A 21,939-nucleotide genomic window follows, 5' to 3' on the forward strand; every position below is an offset into this window, starting at 1 on the left:
AGCTCTTTGATGATGAGATTGCCTGTGTCTTACGAAATGTTTGCCCAATACATACATGTACTCACTTCCCCCAATTCCCTTTCCTCTTCTTTCTTCCCTCTCCCTCCCAAGATATAAATTCCTGCTCCAAGTGAAAATATAGATTTTACTTCTAGCATCCAATGCTGCATGGCTGGTGAATAGATTCTACCCGATTCTACACTTCTCTACAAGTCTCTCTATACTTTTTGTCATGCCAAATTTGTATGAAGACGTAACATTTCAATCCATTACAAAGTTTATCCACTGCAAAGAATGAGAAGTGAAATTCCCGATGCCTTCGAGCTACAGTGTTAAGTTAGAGAAAGGGACTGAAGCCCTTCGCATGGGAGTCTCACAGGCATTTTCATTGAACGTGGTGAACCTTTGAGTTTCAAAGACTATTTGTGATGAAAGGCTCCTGTACTGCCGTAAGACTAATGATGTACATCAAAGCCAACATTTACATTTTGTGAAATAGCTAAGAGGAGAATGAAGACCATCATTACGACAGAAGGCGGTTCTTGAATCCAGATGCTCCCTCCATTGCAGTTTTAAGTGATGTTATTGATATATCACTAACTGGAATCCTGTGTGCCTAGTTCTAAGTGTTTTCTTAGGTAAACAGATACCCTCTAGAAAGGACCGGAAGAAATAGTCTTATTACTTGTCTGTTATCTTTGCAAATAGTTGTTAGAAATAATTTTAGCTGGCTGAATATTAGTATTTTAATTTAGTTTCAAAAGGTTTTAGCCCAACCAAATGATCAGAAGTGTGTAAATTATTGAAATTTGAGTTATGTTTTCATTTGCATGATCATGTTTTTTTGCAAGTTGGTGTGTGGTCACAAAAGTCAGGACTCCATATTAGAGCAAGCCCTCTAGAAGACTAATGGTGTAAGCATCTTTAAATTGCTGAAGGAAGACCCCAGACTCAGCATGCAAAGACAAAGAGTGTTTATTCTGGAGAAACAAGCAGCATGTAGGGGTAAACCATCCTTTATAATGGTGATGCCAGACAGAGGCATGCAGGTCTTCTTATAGGAAACCAGGAGAACTCTGTAGAAGGATTAGGTAATCTAAAATTTCATTGGTGGGTGCTAGGGGATCACAGGTGGTCAGTGGTCTGCATTCCTATGTCATGAATGTTTAACCATAGGACAACATAGGGATGCCCAGCACAGATAGCCCATTCTGTGATATTTCCCCATTTTTGTGGTTGTCCCCAGGCTTTTCTTTGGGAAGGGGTTTTATAACCTTGTTCCTGGATTTTATGGTCTGTTCCTGGAGCTGGTGCCTTAATGGTCTTCTTTTTGAAATCAAGCCTGGTCCTTAAATGGAGACAAATGGGGTTTACACCATCCTCTATCCTTTCAACTGATGCCTTTGAACTAGAGTGTAAATGTTCCCTCTTCTGATAGAATCCCAGAGATGGAAAAAAAGATTGTAAAAGACTGTAATGACAAAGAGTAGTTAAAGGTGCATGAAAATGGCCTTTTATATATCAAATATCAAATACTATGGAAGTATTTATCCCAGAGGAGACTTTTTACCTGTGTTAAAAATAGAATCTGGGACCTTGCTCCACTAGAAGGCTACGTCACTTTTTTTCATAATTTATTTTGTATTCGTGTTACATCTTAATCAAAGTCCCCTCTCTCCTCTCCTAAGTCCCACCCTTACAAATCACTTCCCTCAATTACCCACCTCATTCTCTTCAGAGAAGGGAAAGCCCCCCTTGGGTACCACCCCTACCTGAGACAGCAGAACTAAGTATCTCTTCTCTCACTAAGAGCCAATCAGGCAGTCCAGGTAATGGAAGGGAATCTAATGGCAGGCAACAGAGTCAGAGACAGCCCCTGCTCCAATTGTGTGGGGACTCACACTCTCCAGTCCCTACATCACTTTTTTTAGTCATTTTCTTCCAGATTTTTAATGAGAGTAGAGTTATTCAATATTTTACATGAAGTAAAATACTTTGTTTAACGCAAGTTTCAGTTTCCTACACTTTAACAAGACATAGATTATCTACACGTAGGAAATATGATGCAAGAAGTAATATTAGTGCTGGTTTTTAAAGGGTTTAATAAGTAATATCAATCAATTCTGGTGTGTTCTCAATTTAGTGTGCTGTCCTTTTTAATTTAATGTTCCATGTGGTTTCAGTGAAAAATATAATTTAGCTTGTCCTTGTACTTGGGAGAGATAAGATGGACTGATTGGCAGAGACTTCCAAGTAATAAATGGTTGCTAAGTAATTTCATTACAAGTAATGAAAAAGGGAAGAAAATGTTCAAAGGAGACCATCATAGAAATGAAAATTACAGGTATGCTTAAAATCAAATAGATTCTAGTGAATTGCTTTAATCTTTTTCCATTCTATGGTAAGCCGATCACTATGAGTCACTGAGGAAGTTGAGACCATGGGGATAAAATGTAACCATTCATGCCTCCAGCTGCTAGTGAGGATATACTAGTTGAAAAAAATGTCAACATTTCTACTGTACACATATAAAGGCCTTTTGCAAATTATTAAGCACAGTGGGGTACCATTGCATACCTTTTAGAATGTTTAAATAAAACATCTAGACTACAGATGTGACATGGTGGTAAAGCAGTTTTCTAGTCTGTACAAATCTATTGGTTCTAGTTCCCAGCACTATAAATAAATGAATGAATGAATGAGTGAATAAATAAACAAATAAATAAGCAAGCACAGAAAAGTAAAATGCATGAATGTGTGTGTATATATATACATATATATACACATACATATATACATACATGCATTTAAATATCAGAATGGCAATTTATTATGTCTGTACATACTGTTAATAAATAGTATACTAGTAATAGATAGTTTTAATAAACATGTATAACAATGAGTATTCTCATGCACCATCAATGGGAGTATACATTATAAAATCAATTTGGATAATATTTGAGAGTAAAGTTGAAAATGTGTACAGCCTATAAGACAGCAATTCCTCTCTGTGTCTTTGTCCCACAGAAATATGTGTGTAACCAGGAAATGTGCTGAAGCATGTTTCCTACAGCATTGTTACGCAACATTCCTGAAAGGAACAATTCAACAGTTACAGTGATAGGCAAATGGCAAGAGATATGATAGCATACCATTCTCCTAGCGAATGGATGAAGTCAGTCTCCACACATGGATACATATTAAATACAAATGAAAGGCTGAGCTAAACAAGTTAGGCTATATAATAAATGATCTGAACGATACACATTTCAAATTCAGGTCCCATGAAGTGATTGTTATTCATCATGAATATCAAGATCGTTAGTTTAGGTAGGTGGTGGTTTAGGATTACAATAGGAAGAAACAGATGAAGGACTTTTCGGGACAAGACATCATTCTATCATCACAACATGAAGGGAAGACAAAATGCTCTTTTCCCATAATCTGTTAAATTAGATAGTTACGCAGAATGGCTGTGTGTTTCATCCCAAGATGATACATTAATGAACTATATCTTAGTAGTGCTGTTTCAGAAATATGAATTTCTTTACAGCACAAATGGGCACCTACAGCATTCCTGGGTATATTTACTTCCTTTCCCTCATTCCTCTGGAAAAACAAAAACCCAAGAAAACAAAACACATTAAAAGCTACTTAGGGAATGAAGTGTTTGTTTTGACTCATAATTTAAGTCAAAATATAGTCTCTAATGGCAAGGAATCTGTCCAGATGGGAAAAGTGGGGCAGCTTGTTGCATTGTGCCCACAGTCAGGAAGCAGAGAGAAATGAATGCTAGCGCTCATCGCTTTTGTTCCTTTTGATTCAGTCTGAGACACCAGTCTATAGGATGGTGCCTGATACATTGAGGATAGGGTCTTACCTCCTCTCTGGAAACACCTCCACAGACACACCTAGAGGTATTTTTTCCTAGGCGATTCTAAACACTACCATGTTGGCTATGAAGAGGAGCCATTATACTGGGCCTCTGCTACAGATGTTCCATCATTTAGCCAAGGTGAGATAAAAGAGAACAACAATAATGAAGACACTGACGGCAATGACGAAGACGACAGCAATGATGATGAGGACGACAACGAACTATCAGAGTTACACCTCATTTACTCAGTTAGTTATCACCATGGAGTATGATTAGAAAACGCTCTAGCTCAAGATGAAGAAAAAAGTGTGTGACTAAAGACAGCCCAGGGCTAGAAATGGTCCCAGAAGCCTCTAACATCTGGAGGAACTGTATGTGCTAATGAATTCCTTTCTCGAATTTGAAATATGTCCTCAAGCCTGTTTGACAATTGCTTGACTTTTATTTCTCATCCTTTATGCTTTTCCCTACATTGCCTATAAGATGTTTCGATTAATTTTCTTAAACTACTGACCAAGCAGTTATAACATTTGTTGTTTGGAAGAATATAAAGAAATCAAATGCAATCATTTTGAAAGCCTCTGACTAAGTGTTGGAGCCTACGGGGTAAACACAAAAATCAAACTTGAGAACTTTTGACCTTCTTCTCACTGATGTATGTTGAAAGCAATTACATGAATTTGTATTCCTGACCTGGCAACACGAAAAAACGAAAACGAAACAAAACCATTTGGCCCAGACCGAATTTCCTACAAACAACAACTTACTGGAGACATTTTTGACAGCTCTCTACTACTGAAATATAGAACCATGTATGTGACAAGATATTTGTTGGCAAAAGTCACTTGGATTAATGAATTTAGAACTGAAATCCGGAACAGAGAGTAGGTCCTTATACAGAACATGTCTATATGTCAACCAACATAGTGCCTAATAGAATATAGCACTAAACAAATTACAATCCAATAAAACGTTATAGGAAAAAAAAAGAAGGGTAATTGAGAATGCAGATCCTTGAATTAAATCAAGCAAACCTTACTTTTACTATTGCTGATAGATAATAGCGTTCAATCCATAAACATTGACTAGATTTCTATGTCATTAAGTCTGTGAGTACTGAAATGAAATTTTCTCTATTAGAATATATGCTATTAAAGTGCATTTTCAAAATACATTCTGGAGCTTAGACAGCAACTTCAAATCTTTTCAGAAATGTATACCTACTATCTGCATAAAATGTATGGATCAAATCAAGTTGTTAAGAAACCAGAGTTTTAAATTAGTTCTACTATCAAAGGCAAAGTAAGAAGAAAATAGTCATTTGTTCCTAACTGAAAAAAAAGGAAATATGCAGTTTGATACTGAATGGTATAAGATGTCACTCTGTCTTTTTTTATTGGCTATTTTATGTATTTACATTGCAAATGTTATCCCCTTTCCTGGTCCCCGCCCCCATTTCCCTCCACCTGCTTCCATGAAGAAGCTCCCACTTCCACCCACCCACTCCCACGTCAATGACCTGGCATTCCCTCACACTGGGGGCACCCAGCCTTCATAGGACCAAGGGCCTCTCCTCCCACTGATGTCCAACAAGACCATCCTCTGTTATATATGTGGCTGGAGACAAGGGTCCATCCATGTGTACTCTTTGGTTAGTGGTTTAGTCACTGTGAGCTCTGGGTGGTGTGGTTGGTTGATATTGTTGTTCTTCCTATGAAGTTGCAAAGCCTATTCAGTTCCTTCAGTCCTTTCTCTAACTCCTCCATTAGGGTCTCATACTCAGTTCGATGATTAGCTGCAAGCATCCTTATCTGTATCATTAATGATCTGGCAGAGCCTCTCAGGAGACATCCATATCAGGCTCCTATCAGCAAACACTTCTTGGCATCAGCAATAGTGTCTGGGTTTGGTGGTATGGGATGGAGCCCTGGGAGGGGCAGGCTCTGGATGGCCTTTCCTTCAATCTCTGCTCCATTCTTTGTGCCTGTATTTCCTTTAGACAGCAATTCTGGATTCAATTTTTGAGAAGGGTGGGTGGCCCCATCTCCCAACTGGGGACCTTGCCTAACCTCTGGATATGGTCTCAACAGGTTCCCCTCTCCTTTGTTAGGTGTTTCAGCTCATGTCATCCCTGTTGTGTTCTAGGATCCTCTTGCTTTCCTGGCATCTGGGACTTTCTGGTGGCTACCTTCAGTCCCCCATTGCTACACACCTCTGTTCAAATTCCTGATCCTCTGAATATCATCCCGGTCTCCTCTCATACCTGATCCTGACCCCCTTTCCCCTACCCCTCCTCTCTTCCTCCCACCCTCTACCCTCCATGAGTATTTTGTTCCCCCTTCTAAGAAAGACTGAAGCATCCACATTTTGGTCTTCCTTCTTCTTGAGATTCATAGAGTCTGAGAGTTGCATCTTGGGTATTCTGAGCTTTTGGGCTCTGGTTGTATGTTGGAAATCATTTATGGTTCTTTTTTTTTTTTTCTTTTTCCGGAGCTGGGACCGAACCCAGGGCCTTGCGCTTCCTAGGCAAGCGCTCTACCACTGAGCTAAATCCCCAGCCCCGGAAATCATTTAGAGATATATGTCCACTACTTCCCAGTTTAAACAAAATCTTCATTTGTTAGGCCCTCAGTTGCCTTCACTCTGTCACTCCAGTGCCCTTAGCATCCAGTCATCTGAGAGATGTCTGATTCTTTTCTACCTTTATATTTTGGATTATACAGTCCTTATATTACTATACAACTTCTTATGATATGAGTTTTTTACCCCCTTTCTTCAATGACAGGACTTGACAGAAGGTGGGTGGGTCAGAGACTTAACCACATTACTGTGTAGATTTCTGTCTTCAACATTTTAGGGGATTGTGGAAGACAACTATTAAATTAGCAAATACTGGAAGAAGCTCCTATTTAGGAACTTAGTGTGCTGCATTCAAGCTTAGCTAGAACTTTTTTAAAATAACCGTGACACAAAAAAAAATATTTAAAGAACAGAAGAAAGAATTGGTTTTAAGAACTTTTATTTATTTACAGGATAGAGGGAAAGAACTGAATCCCTCCAATTGTCCTTGGACAGCTACACTTCCACTGTGGTATATGTACTCCTTCCATGCCCACACATTAAATTCAAAAATATATACATATATTATGTGTTATATTTATTTTATATGTATATTATATATGATTATGATGATAGAGACAAATAATACATACAGAAAGAGAGGACAGCAATTTTGAAGGTAGTTTGTAACAAACATATCTGAATTCTTAAGACTGTTGACTGCACTTAAGAGTGTAGAAATGACTTATGATTTTCTTCGTCTAAGCAATTTTGATACTAAGAAGGGAGCCAAACTACACTGTGAAGTATGAGAAGAAGTGAGGAAATGGACCTTATTGAGCAGTCATTTTTAAAATCAGGGTGAAGAGAGAGAGAGAGAGAAGAAAAATGAGCATCAAGTTGATTTGAAACTTAGATGAGGGTTTGTAAATTTGGTTTGTAAATATTTGTAAATTTGGTTTGTAAATATTTTAACTTCTTTGAAATAAAAAAAATGATCTGGCAAGTTTGTAGCAGAGAGAGGAGGCCTTAGGTGCGATTGAGGGAGAACTCTGGTTCTGTTCCTTTGCGTTTTGTACCACCACCTCTTCTCCAAGAATGAGCATCCCTCTCAAATATATCTCCCCCTTTCTGGCAAAATAGTCATAGACACTCCAGGCTCTACATATACTTATGAGTAAATGTCATCATTCAAAGCGTTATAATAAAAACAGTGCTCGACTAAAGAGTAACACTGATGGTTATGAGACGTGAAACAAGGGATCATTCTTATTCATAAACTCCTTTGTATTCTTTTCCTTCTTACAATGTAGACTCTTTCATTCAATAATCCTTAAATGATTGCTGAAGGTAAGGGTGCATACTGCACTTGCAGAGAACCAGAGTTCATTTCTCAGCACTCTTAGGAGCTCACCACTGCCTGCAACTCCAGCCCCAGGGTTATCTGGCTCCCTCTTCTTGTCTCCATGGACACTTGCACCCGTGTGAACACATGCGCAGAGATATACACCCATACACGTAGTTATAAATCTTCAAAAGGGTAATTCTTACATGAAAACTAGTATGAAAATTAATTTTCCAACAAATATTAGTGAGATTTTCACCTAAATCCTCTTCTAGAAGAGCAGGAGAGAACCCTACCATGGGAAGTAGTGAAAAAAAGCTACACCCAGCCCAGCTCCAAGGACAGACGTGACTGTGCTTTCCAGAGAACAAAGAAACGACAGACTGACTGATACATAGAAAATCTAGAATAAGGTGAATTGGATCCCTTGTGGAGAAATCACAGTTGAACAGGAAGGTATGGTTACTACATACAGATATAAAGGATACAGTATTTATGGCATATAGCGGAAGCAAGGAAACAGGTTTAGTTAATCTCAGTGGAGCAGTCTCTGTAGGCGAGCAGTCTTCAGGCCATGAGTACATTGGCAGAGAAAGTTATTGTGCACATTCTCTGCACACACTGTCAACCTTTCCACCCTCCTGCCCCCTCCCCAGGAAGACTTTGCCATCCCTCTGAGCCTGAGGCTACGGTGTCTATATCCTGAGTATACAGATGCACTCAGGGCAGCACTCTGACAGGGTTTTCTCCTCTCTCCACACATGTTCTTTTTGACATGGCAATTCCCTAGGACAAGTTCTCTTAATGGGGTTGATGAAGAGGATGGCATCTCACAGAGAGTGAATCAGAATTATCTGTTGAGTCCACCTATATTGTAGTCCCATCTGTATTTAAAATAGAGCAGACAAATGCCACTGTTTAGTGTTGAACTATAGAACTGGGTATGGATTTAGATCTCAGAGGCAGCATCCTGAGACCCCTTTACAATTAGTCGTGTAGCTTTATGTTGAGTTTCATCAACCACGGGGAACCATGGGTTAACTGTTGGATATTACATATTATGTTTTTCAGAAGAGTGGTACTTGTTATGACTGTTTATCTCTAGTCATAATCTTGTAACCTTAGAGACACTGTGGTTTGTATTATTTCTTAAGATTTATATGCTACAAACAATTAATAGTCTTTCATTCTTACATCCCTACTCCATCATTTCTCTCATAATTCACGTCAGTCTGTATATTTTTCTATGAGAAGTTGCCATTTTAGATTATAAGCTATTACTACATACTGAGCCAAGGTGCTGTCCTGACATGGTAAAAATACATTTCTAGAAAATAACTACATTCCTGCCCCCCCAAAAAATCTACAATTTTAAAGCAATAAGAAATTTTATTATTTGACCAGTGCCTGCATTATACATTTCAATGGGGTTTAACTACTTTTCATTGGTCTTTTCCACTGAACGAGTATTTTAGTAGAGCATACAGTAACCATGGTTACTGAAATAAAACTCCTTTCATGTGTGAAGGCAGAGGCTGAACATGTTTGAAGTGTTACTCATACCTCTACATTTTAAGAGCGTTTAACAAATTGGACTTGTCTTCACTGTTCTGCTTCAAATGGCTTTCGTCATTATTTGAAAGGCATGTACTTCTTCATCTGAAGTACCTGCTGCTTCAGTACTTGTAAACTGCCTTGATATCATACTTAGAAGAAATTCTCCTGCCCTACTGCTTGATGTTTCCCTCCCCGTGAAATTCATTTTCAAGTAAATAGCTTACGAAGTGGTTTTACGAGCATTAAACAAGTAATTCTTCAGTACATTAATTTTTAAAGCATCCAATGGCAGTGAGTACAAAGAAAGAACAAATTTCAAGGCTGGCATTTTCTAGTCTGGGGATAGGAAGACATTTATCTGAAGAGTCTCGAAAGCAGGCAACTGGACAGTCTTTAATAAAACCATAAACAGCAACTATAATAACTCTCGAATGTAAGTACATTATGCAAAAGACATAAATTTTTCACTTATAATACAACAGCTTCATAAAGATTTTATCATCTCAATTAAGCAACCCAACTAAGTACCAGAGTCCCAAACCTGAGTCTAAAATTCCCCCTGTTGCAACACTTGTTACTTGCTTTTAAAAATAATTACCAATTAACATTTTTGTTACTTTTTTAAGGCACTGAGACAGTTTTTAAAGTTTTATCAGAGTGAGTTAATGTTATCTCTCATGCCTTAGTAGGTATTTGCACATGACTTTATTTCCTTTCTCGGGAAATATAGATGGAAACCAGAAGAGTAGCCACCATTAGACTCAATTTTGCCTCATCTACTCTCTATCATACCTAACAAACTAGTAAATGTGTCTGGCTGTATATAGAGGTGGTATATCTAAGAATGAATGTGATATCCTTATTAAGTGATGTATTAGTATAGTAGCAGAATTTGTCTTATTAAAATCATTTCTCCTTAAGATGTCAAGGCAACATGAAATGATGATGCTCCACAATTAACCTAGCAAACTTTGGTCTAACTTACATCTCCTACTTATAAAGGAGATGATAGTTCCCAGTTTACCAGGTTTCATGAGATTTGGGGGAAAATGATATAGGACAAGAGTCACTGTAACCAGAAATGTCCATTACCAATGTATACTATTGCAGTGGTGGCTGAATTTGGAAATCCTTGTCTCCATTTTACTGTTTTTGAAGCACACACAACTGAATCATGAATGTGAGTGCTGAAGCTTTTGCTCAAGAGTTCCCAATCCACTTTCCACAAAAGCCCACCAAACACTGAGCTACTGACATATGAGTCTAAAGAAAATGTGATCCATTTTAATACTCTTTAAAGAAAAAAGAAATTCAAGGCTTCAAAACAATCAACACATTCACCAATCCTAAAAATTGTGTGTTCTTCTTCTCTTCGAGAGGAAGCATTCTTGAGAAGGACAATAACTCATGACAGTACTACTGTCTAACTGTGGAGAACGTATAAAGAAAAGTCAAACTCTGAAGGGTGCCAAAAGATATTAAATATAAAGCAACCATAAACAAAGCTAATCCTCAAAGATTAAAAAAGGCCAGGAGCTGTCAAGACAATATCCATAAAGCACAGTAAGTTTTGAATTGTCCTCAGTCCCTGAGACAATCTATTAGGATCAGGATCTTGCCAGAAGACTAGTCCAGTGACAATTTCAAAGAAAAAAAAAATCTCTGCTCATCTGTCAACCTGGAATTAGAGCATATGTCATGGATATTTCCTAACCAATTGGAGGTTGTTAAGTTGGGTCAGGAGTTGGAATCACAGGAATGCCTTCTTTTCTGCTACTGATTTAATCAGTTTCAGCAGCATGCCTTTACCTACTTACTAATATTTGGGACTGTAATTTAATCCTATTGTATTCATTTTGTTACTCCGATTGTTTCCATGTTGGCCATTATGAATGATTCAGACTGACTGAAATTGAAGGAATGTCATTGTGCTTTAGGAAAAATGAAAACAAGGTGATGTGTGTGTGTGTGTGTGTGTGTGTGTGTGTGTGTGTGTGTGTGTGTGTGTGTGTGTGTTGGATAGAGGAAACCACTCCTGACTGGGAAGCAGGAAACTTCAATACTAACTAGTGTGAACCAATCAACTCTGTGACTTTAAGCCAATCACACAGCCTCTAAGGCATTGTAACTTAGTTCCAGACAAGCACTAGATCCATCTGCAAGTCCTCAGAGTCCAAGTTCCTTCATTGACTAGTACTGTACCCTGTGATTCAGTGTTCTCCCTTGGAAAGTAGACATAAAAGTAATTACTAGACTGAGTTGTTGTGATGATTATTTGAGCTATGTAACATATCTAAAATATATGAGGCTGTGACTAGTAGTTAACGAAGAGAATAAAATGAGTGTGACTTGGGATATTCTGATGTATGAGAGTGGTTTGGGAGAAAAATGAAAAAACACCATTAAGTCATTGCTGTTGTCATGAAACCCCGGGCCAATAACACCGTGCTACCAGCTTTTCCAATAATGTCCCTTTCTAGGCCAGCAACCTTGCTCCATTAGTCACTCTGTCTCCTGGATTCTGTGATTCCTGACCAATTTTCTCTTACCACACTCTGTTCATTAGAGCAAGTCAATAAATGTAGTCCAAGCTGGCTGAAAAAATTAAGCTCCAAGATTTGGAGAAGGGGATAATCTAAATATTATATAAAGATCAATACATGGCTCTAGGTCTTATACTTTGTGTTGTGATGTGGTTTAGATATGAAAACCCCTCACAAGTTCATGTACTGAGGAACTGGATGACAAATGGTAGAATTGGACTGCCTCATCCTCCGCCTTCATGCATGTTTTGTTCCAGGAGTGGCACTAATACCTTTGTGGCATTCTTCAGAAGGGGTGGAAACTTTTGGAGATGGAGGGTTCCTCTTGAAAAGAGTAGACTCCTGGTATATGTTCTAAGAGGCTGTTTTTTTGCCTTGGCCCTTTCTTGTTAATGTTCTTTATTTCTTCTTTACTGTGAGACAATCAACCTTGGGTACATGTTCCCACTTGCATGATTTTCTGCTTCACCATGGACCTAGAAACGGGGAATCAAGGGCCCGTGCATTGAGCCTCCTAATGCTATGATCAATGATAAATAATGTGTCCTTTAAGTTGTTTCTGTCAGAAATCTGCTCACAGCAATGCAAAGGTAACAAAGAAACATTGTGATCAGATATTATATTTTGTTGTTCAGTTTTGACTAAGGAGGCACACATTAAGTTTGCCTTGCCTATCAGTTTGGCACACCCTACCCTTTATTTTTTGGTCATTTTGTTTTCTAGCACTACAAAGCTGTTCTAACTTCGCTTTGACCCACTGGGTCTTTCTGGCTCCCACTGTAGAATTGGTCATTTCTGGGAAAACCACTTATGTTTTTAAATGAAAAAAAACAGAAGGTTTTTGATTCATAACATGAAGCAAACAACCTAGAGTGAAAATTGAGTTTAAATTTTGACTTCCTGAGCATAGATAGAACTCTTTGCTGTTTACTAGGGGCAGGTTTCCTCGTTGTAATATGAAAATAAGTAGATAAATCCCACTTAATGCTCTCAGTTTATGTGATCATTGCAATAACTCACCATAATGTTAGTGGTTTCAAACAACAGGAATGTAGTCTTGCATTTCTAGATGTCAGAGGTCTGAACTCTGTCTTATAGGATAAATCAAGATGTTGGCAGATGTGGACTCTTCTAGAGGTTACAGAGAATATGATCATCACCTTTCCTACCTTTTTGACTTCTCACATGGCTTGCTTCTTATATCATAGATCCCGTTTTGGTTTAATTCTCCAAATTCCTTTTTCCCTTTCCTATTTTACCACCATTACTGTCTTACCAGCTTCTTCTGATTACATAGATTTTCTCCTGGATGAATTAGGTTACCTCCTCATTGTAAGATCATCTTCAAACTTGTAAAGGTAAAGTGTTCACAGGTTCCAGACATTCAGCTCGAAACAACTTTGCAAGCTATTATATAGCCTGTCACACACAGATTAATAAGAATATTATTAGCTCAGGGTTTGATTTTCTAAATTATCAGTTTAGGAGTGGAGATGACTCTAAAAATAAGGAGAATAAAAAAACCCCAGATATAAAATTGCATGACAAAATTACTACAAGGTTTTTAATTGTTATCTTAATGAATAATTACTTTGGAATCTTGGCAAAAAAAACCACCCCAAATGTACTGCTGTGATATTGCTCACCACATTTGGCAGCTCTGCTTTCAGAAGTCTCTGCCAGAATGAACCCACCCGCCTCCTTCACAAATTCACTTTTGCAGTCAGCGCTTCTCTGCCTGAGTTCACGGTGTTTGTCTTGACTTCTAGAAAAGGTCCCATCTTTCCTGAGATTTTCTCCCTGAATCTAGCTTTGCCCATTCTTCTGATTCTCCTCTCTGCCAAGCTCCTGTAAGACTTGGCATGTACCAGTTGTGCTCTTTAAAGTTTGCATTACAACTATTAAGTTACTGATTGTAGTATAGATATGTATTTGTTATTTATTAATCTTTTTTTTTCTAATGAGTTCATCAAAGTCTCCTCTCTTCTGCTGAAAGCATATCCTTGAAGCTAATCAGTAGGCATCCTTAGTCAACTGACAGCTGCCGTTTCTTTGGTCTCTGTGGACATTTATTAATATGCATTTTGAGACTTCAAGCATACAGAACATGGTAGATTACATTTTTAACAACAACGATAATAATCTCTATTACTCTATTCCTACAGGATAAGTATCATTCTATGCATCTTTTTATTGTTAAGCTTGGCCAGTGAAAAGCAGACAAAAATGACAAAGAATAAATTCAGTATCAAGTCTCATGTGTTCTCTCCCAGACCACTGGGAATGTCTAATTCTTGCTGTGAAAAGACTTTGTGCATGTAATTATGATTTGGAAACTAAGGTATGTTGCAGACCCACCCTATCCATCTTGCACGTCTATAGCCTGATTCATAAAGAGTGTCGTGTATACTGTAGATTTTGAGTGTGAAATTAGAGGGGACTCCTTGAAGATGATTTCCCACTTCAAGAATCTGTACTGGGAATCTCTGTGATCACTAAAATTCACTGAGCCCATGCTGATGCAGGCTAGTAATGCCAAGAAACTGACATCCTTGAGAATGGTGCTCAACTAATGATTGACAAGATTAGTGTGTAATATTAAGTTCCTTTACTCCTTGCGGAAGATAACAAAAACACATTCTAGAATGATTTACAGAGTTTTCTGGTAAGTTGAGTTCCAGCTTGCCCACAAGGTATCTCATTTTTAAAATGCACTCATCCCAGTTTATCTTACCTTGCATGTTTCACATCCCTACCCTTTGACTGGCATTTTTTTTTATCCAAGCCTTCTGATTTCAGTAGTAATACTAAGACACCTGGGGATTTGAATATTGTGCTGATATACCACCTAAGATAGCTGCCTGTCTACTCAGGTAACCCCAAAACCAAGAAGAATAGAAAATAATAGGAAATTAGAGGGGACTAATCTCATGTTAGCAGTGAGGTCCTTTTAGGACCTTCATCCCCAAGGATTCAGAACCTCAAACCAGAAACTCCAGTTCCACCAGTTATTCAGCATGTGGCTTCCCCTGGAGGTCTTCTGTATAGAGATCAACATACCATATTAGTTAGGGACTCTGTGACAGACAAAGGCACCCATAATAATGACTTTAATTGAAGAGGTAGTTCTCTCTACCTCTTTACTTGTTCTCTGCTACTCTCTTGTTAATTCTGCAAGTATAATGGCATAAGTCATATCAAATTCTTCCTCACCAGTAGAAAGATTTGTCCCACATTAAATTTGTCTTGGTGGCAGTTACCCTATAAATAAAGTTCAAGGTTGAAACTTTAACTTGGTCCATGAGAGTCTTCTAAGATCTCTATTAAGCAAAACACTATTCCAGGGGAGAAGATCTTACAGGAAAAAGGAATAATAAAAAATAGTATTTATAACCCCCCTCCCTTCATCTCTGTAAACTGGTTATTGGAGTGAATTCAAAGATGAAATCGATTCAGGCTCTTGTTTTGAAGTCATTTTGATAAATAAATGCCTGTCGGAGGGCTAGCTATTGATATTAAAGCATAAATGCAGCTGTTCTCTCACCATCTGCTATCACAGAGTATAAGTCTCAATGCTTGTCTGTAGTGATGGGAATTTCAATACACTGCATGTTCCTCTGACAAAATCCACAAGTTAAAGAAGGCTGTTTGCTATAGATAGACACGGTTAGATGGTAGCCACAATGTTCCCCGTACTTTATTGTTGAGTTATTTCAGCTCTTAGAGGTCAAGAATAAAATCCCCTTGGAATAGCAAGAAGAGACAAAGCCTATGTAGCCATTCAGAGTTCCTAACCCTATGTAAAAAGATTAAGCCTAGAGAGTTTCGAATTATAGGGTTTAGTTGATGTATCTACCTCACTATCCCTAGGAGAGAGGTATAATGTAAGGATTGAAGAGGTTAGAAGTATCCATCAACCACTATAAATTGAGGGTTTCATAGAGGTCTTACTGCAAACAAGGCTCTTTTTCAGCAATGAAAAGAACAAAAGAAAAGGGGAAAATGCTTCCAAATGGTACAGTCCCATTGGTACACAACATAAACTGTGGCAATGGACCTCAGAATGATCTCATCTAGTTCTATATATTTTACAAATCCGAGTGTATCCTTCTGATGCTCAGACTATCACTTTCATTAACCACTACAGTGTCACTTCTCAGAAAAGACATTCTTAGAGTTTCAACCTTATGATCATGCAACTAGAAATTCTCCACCCTTGGGCTATGAGAAAAAGATAAGGGCGATGACATTGGTATAGATGAGCCTTCTTGCATGCAGCCAGACTATATGGACAGTTCATTCCCTAAAGAGAAGAAAAGTTACATGGCTTTATAAATCACAGTCTGTGAAAATGTGAAAGTCTTTTCAAGAGGGAAAGGAAGAAGAGAGCAGGGGGGTGTTAAGAAATGCCTTATTATTTCACCTTCTGGATATTTGGGGGTTGGCAGAGGTAATTCTCAGAAACCTTGAGAGAAGCAGAAGTGGAAACATTTGCATTAAGGATTGTCTCAGTTACTGAGTCTATACAGATGCACCAATTCACCATTTCCTTATTTGTTTCCCTGCAGCAACACTGAGAAGTTGCCCTGGAATTATTGTGCATGCTGTACTTAACTAAATTTAAAGTAAAATACCAAAACGTTGGATGAAAAGATGTCTTTATGTTTTCTGTGTAAGCATAAGTACCTGAAATTGGCTTCTAACACACACACAGACACACACACAGACACACACACACACACACACACACACACACACACACACACACACACGCATGCCCGCATGCACGCACGCACGCACAAAAAGCTGGACACAGCAGTGTGGACCTGTAATCTCAGTGCAGGTAGACAGGGAGAAGTGTGGATGGAGGGCTTATCAAGTAGCAACTCTGTCTGAAATGATAAACTACTTTTAGTGAGAAATTCTGTCTCAAAAATAGCTGGAAGGTGTGAAGAGACCACTCAGTGCATCACTGCACCTGGTTTTCTTGCAGAGAACCTGAATCCAGTTCCCAGCAACCACATGGCTTCTCGAAACCTTACACGGCTCCACTTCCAGGAGATCCAGAATCTTCCTCTGACCTCAATAGGCACACGACATTCATGAGGTTCACAAACATACATGCCAACAAATTACCCATACACATGAAATAAAAAAATAAGTCTCACAAGTTAAAACAAGATTGAGAGTGATAGAGGAACATACTTGAAGCTGACCTCTACCTTTCTTATGTGCATGCTTCTGATGCTTGTGGCCGCTCACACACACACACACACACACACACACACACACACACACACATACACACACACACAGACACACATACACACACAGACACACACACACACAGACACACATACACACACATACACACACACATACACACACACACATACACACACACACACACACACTAAAAGATAACAGACATTTTAAAGTCAGACAAGAGTCAGGAAAAAGTAAAATGAGAATGAAGACTCAAAGATAAAGTGAGTGATTAGCCATGGTGCTGTGTTTTGGAAGAAGACAGGAGTGATAGAAACCTACAAAATGAAAAGAAAGAAAATGGGAGTGGGGATAAGACCATAGATTTCATTTAATAAAAAGAATGAGACAGCAGAGACAATTATGGACTGATGTGTCCCCTAGGGCCGTCATTATCAGCTGATATCTAAGGGATATTGTGTCTTTCTCTCTGAGGCCACCAAACTTTGGCTCTTTTTGGTGGTATCCAATTCACTATTTAGTAGCTTCTTACCCTACAAATAGTTGTTGGATTGGAGATTAAATAATATGTTTTAGGCTTTTAAGAGCATTACTTTAAAGTGTGAACCTCAATGAATTGTGCTCCCTTTTGACTCTGGTTCTACAATGTTGTAAGTACACCTAGAGGCTCATGTGTCATAGAAATGATTAATAAATGTAATAAACACCATTTTAAATGTCTTAAAAAGTTGGAAACACTGATTACACAAATTTAAGAAAAGTAGTTTTGACGGGCACAAGTGTTTCCAAGTCAAATTAGACATTATTCTCATAACCTCCATTTTTAGATATAGAAAATACATTAACCTTACTCCCCTTGGATTCAGCAGAATGAGAAGCCGACTTTCCAAACCAACCTAATTTTGAGAGAAAACCATCTTTAGAGGTAATGGGGAGCTAGGGTATGTTACATTTGGCTATGGTTCAAGACAAAAAGTATAATGGGATTTTAACTTATCATCATCAGACTTTTCTCCAGTGAGAACTAGAAATTGCTAAATAACAGATATACCTCTCAAGTAGAGAAGGTATTTCCCACCTAATAAAGGAAAAACTGGAAATTGTGTAACAAATATGATTTTTAAAATGGTTATGCAAATTGTATCTGTGAAATAAGGATATTATATTCATTTGCATTATCAAAAACAAAGTAAGTGCAGGGATACTCTGAGGAGCGGGGCGTTGATGCATGCTCTGTCAGGAGAAAACTCAACAAGACTAAAAAGCAAGAAATTGCAGACCATCTCTGGCACTATTTCCTGCCATCAAAGTAGCCTAGAACTGAATGAGATATCTGAGGGAAAAGCAATAACTCTTAGAGAAAATGTGACTTCAGCATCCCCATTACTTACACACATTATTTCTGTGCCTTGTTCTCACATCACGTATTCTCATTGTTGGATACTGGATGCCATGTAAGCACTTATAGGGTATATGGACAATTAGGAGAATACTGAAGTCAAATGATGACTAGCTGTTGATGACTTATACTTGTAGGCAACATAGACACCACTATTATTTTCAGACTGGCAGAGAAAGTTTGTAAAATATGTCATATCTGTGTCTCACACAGAAAAACATCTTTCATCTGGGAGTGCTACAAATGGAGCAAAAAATTTTTTTAATTAAAAAAGTAAAACTCCAAGGTGCAGAAGCTGAAGTTGTGAAGAAATTAAAGTATGTAAGAGATCAGACTAATGGGTTCAAATGATACAAACTTCATTCTGTTTGTCTGCAGTACTTGGTGAAACTGAGAACCTCAAGATAATATGCAAGGACTGCACCAGAGCTATGCTCCTACTTTTGTCTCTTGATGTCTTGAAAATCACCATGTGTTAAGATATCACCAAAAGTTAACTCAGGCAGAGCAATGAGTGGTGATATGATATGTTCAATCTTCCAAATAGATATTTAACCCTATATTCTTAAATATATGAGAAGACACTAAGCATTTCCAAACACAAGGAAAATCTTGAAATGCATTATTGGGTTCAATAACATCTTAGAAAACATAAAGATGTATCATTAGTATCATAAAAGAGGATATTATAAACATAGAAAGGAATAGGTTGATAATTCCTCAAGAAGCTTTAACAAATTAAAAACCAACCCCCAACACACATGTTGAAAGATTAAAATAACTCTTTTCAGAAAGGGTAAATTCTTTTATCTCCACATTACCTACTTCTAAGTTGATAATTTATGTCCATAAGTACACATGTTATACACACACACACACACACACATATATGCATATATATAATTATACATATAAAAGAAAGCACGTATCCTCTAAACAAAACTTTGCAATTTCCCTAAAGAATATGATCAAAATTCCCTAGAGAATTCCTGATAGAGAATCAGTATTTTCCATAGATGATTGAGAAAACTATTTTCCATTCCAGACAAGAGGGTGATGGGGATAAGGACTTTGAGTGAGTACTGGCATCTCAGTAACAATATCAGAAGTTACGAGAGAGTAAAATGGTGTTTTAACATGAGTTCTATCCTGATTACACACCCAATGAAACTGTCAGTGCATTGGGAATGCATTACATAACTTTTCTTACTGTATGAGGAAGCTACTGCGGGCTATGTTTTCCTAGTGAAGGGATTTGTCAGTGTAACGCCCAGGAGCACTAGCACTGGAGCAAGGGAAAGCTATTTTTCACCATGGCAGCAGTGCAGCAGCCATGGAAGCAACTTATCCAGAGTAGAGCAGCATCAATCTGAAGACACCAGGATAGAAGGCTGGGGCAGCGGCTCTGTGAAAGGGGACTTGTCTAATATCAACGATGTCCCAAGTCCTGTCCCCAGGCCTGCAGGACAAAACAAAACACCAAAACAAATCTTGCCAGATGTTTCTAAGAGAAAAGTAAACACCGAGGAGCAACTGATAAGACTGGGTCTCTGGAAAAGGGAGTCAAGCAATTGAAAAAAGTGTGTACTTAATAAAATGTGGGATACAGGTAAGGCTAGTTTGCTGTGCAAAAACAAAAGAGATAATAACAAAGAATAGGAAGTATATAAAAGGAAAAACAACCATATTTTACTACAAGGCTAACTCATGAATAACAGTTACATAACTATAATAAGATAAACAGTATTGCTCTAAATGAAATTAAAGTATGAGTATTGAGAAAAGGAGCGAACATTAACTGTTCATTTTCTACAGTGAGAAGTCAGTCTCCAAGTCCTGAAACCAAACGTAAAGAAATAGCATTATTGAGTGAAACATATTTGGAGATGTGAGATAGCTAAATAAAAATAAGTAAATCAGTTACAAAAAGAGAAAGCAATTTTCTCTGGAAAAGAGAAAAGGTCAGAGTTGTATGATGATAAAGTTTTATATAAACAAATAAATATATGCGTTATACATGTAAAGAAATATACTAATAGAGAAATAAAACTAATAAAAATAATAGAAACCAAATCCTATTCCTTCTACATTCATAGCAATCCTTTCTAAACAAATTAATGCAGTATTTTAATGAGAATTTCATACCAAGTATTTTGATCATATTCACCCCCTGCCCCACTCTTTTTCTGTAATTCCTCCCATATGTATCCTCAACTCCCTACTCTCTCTTTTATCTATTCCATATTTATTATTGTTACCCTATATACATATAAAATATATTAATGCAACCTCATGGGTTCGTCTAGTGCTGCTAGTATACACGTTTCACGTTTTAGGGCTGAGTACTTAGTACTGTAAAATCAATTAGAAATCTCTTCCGTAGAGAAAACTATCTTTGGCGCCCCTCAGTAGTCATCTGTTGTCTATAGTTCTTCATCTGAGGCTAGACCTTTGTGAGATTTCCTCTGTCCAAGCGAGCATACCAAGTTCTGTTGTCAGTGTTCAGGTTTCATTTAGACAGCCATATTGTTGAGGGGTCATGAGTCTAGTAGCTGTGGCTTCTGTGCAGCACAGTCTCACTCACAGCAGACCTTCTGGTCTTCTGACTCTTTCAGTCTTCCTGTCCCTTCTTCCATGATGTTCCTCAAACCTTAGATGGTGGGGTTGTATTTTAGATGTGTCACTTGTAGCTACACGTCCCACAATCAACTGCTCCCTGTATGTTGACCAGTTGTGGCTCCAGTAATGGTCTCTGCTACAAAAAGAAGCCTGGCAGAGAGACAGACAGTTAGACAGACAGACAGACAGACAGACAGACAGACAGACACACACACACACACACACACACACACGGGGAGGGTAAAAGTTTGAGTTTGTTAGGGAGGTTAAGAGGATCTGGAAGGAGTTGGGGAAGAGAAAAATATATCCAAATATATAGCATGAAAACTTTTAACTAATGAAAGTCAAAACTTCTTTGATGAAGGATCAGAGCTATACTTATCTTTACACATAAAGGTAAGTATTGAAATGAATTTTGGAATTTTACTGGCTTAGGAATGTGGCAGTAGAAAGATTCTTTCACTTTCCATGGCCTCTAAAGCCATATGTAGTTGCATGAGTACCAGGCACAGAAACCCTTAATTCCAAATCTCTATGGAGCAAATAGCTTTACCCTTAAGATCAGCTAAAAGAAGTCCTGGGCAAAGTATTTTTTCTTTGAGATGTAAATTTGGAGCTAGGGATGGAGATCAGTTGACAGTCCTTTCCTTGCATGTGCAGTGCCTGGTATTAGGTCCTTATCACTGAATAAACCAAACATAATTCCAGTACTCTGACAGTAGACACAAGAGGACCATAAGTTCATGGTCATTTTTGGCTACACCAAGTTTGAGGCCAGCCTGGGCTACATAAAACCTTGCCTCAAAAACAAAAG

The sequence above is a fragment of the Rattus norvegicus genome, chromosome X (genome assembly GCF_036323735.1).
Source record: "Rattus norvegicus strain BN/NHsdMcwi chromosome X, GRCr8, whole genome shotgun sequence".
NCBI classification, from domain to species: Eukaryota; Metazoa; Chordata; class Mammalia; order Rodentia; family Muridae; genus Rattus; species Rattus norvegicus.